The sequence below is a fragment of the Brassica oleracea genome, chromosome C9, assembly GCF_000695525.1.
Source record: "Brassica oleracea var. oleracea cultivar TO1000 chromosome C9, BOL, whole genome shotgun sequence".
Taxonomy (NCBI): domain Eukaryota; kingdom Viridiplantae; phylum Streptophyta; class Magnoliopsida; order Brassicales; family Brassicaceae; genus Brassica; species Brassica oleracea.
Genome location: NC_027756.1, coordinates 28,619,815 through 28,620,468, shown reverse-complemented (window position 1 = coordinate 28,620,468; position 654 = coordinate 28,619,815).

The following is a 654-nucleotide window of genomic DNA, read 5'->3' as shown; positions in this document are numbered from 1 at the left end:
CCTAAGGTGGAGCTTAAACCTCTCCCCAATGGTGTAAGGTATGCATTTCTTGGTCCTAATGGAACTTATCCAGTCATTGTGAGTAGTGAACTTACTGAAACTGAGCTATCTGAACTTTTGAAAACACTTAAAAGATTTAGAAAAGCAATAGGTTACTCACTTCATGACATCAAGGGAATATCACCCTCTTTGTGTATGCATATGATACATCTTGAGGATGAATCAATGACTTCTATCGAGCATCAAAGATGGTTAAATCCTAACCTGAAGGATGTTGTAAAGAAAGAGATTCTTAAACTCTTAGATGCTGGTGTTATCTACCCTATCTCAGATTCTAAATGGGTATCTCCTGTGCATGTTGTGCCAAAAAAGGGTGGTATAACTGTGATTAAAAATGACAAGGATGAATTGATACCAACAAGAACAGTCACTGGACATAGGATGTGTATTGATTACCGCAAACTGAACTCTGCATCTAGAAAATATCATTTTCCAATCCCATTTATTGATCAGATGCTTGAGAGACTTGAAAATCATCCATTCTATTGTTTTCTTGATGGATATTCAGGATTCTTCAAGATCCCCATACATCCCAATGATCAGGAGAAAACAACATTCACATGTCCTTATGGTACCTTCGCATATCGAAGAATG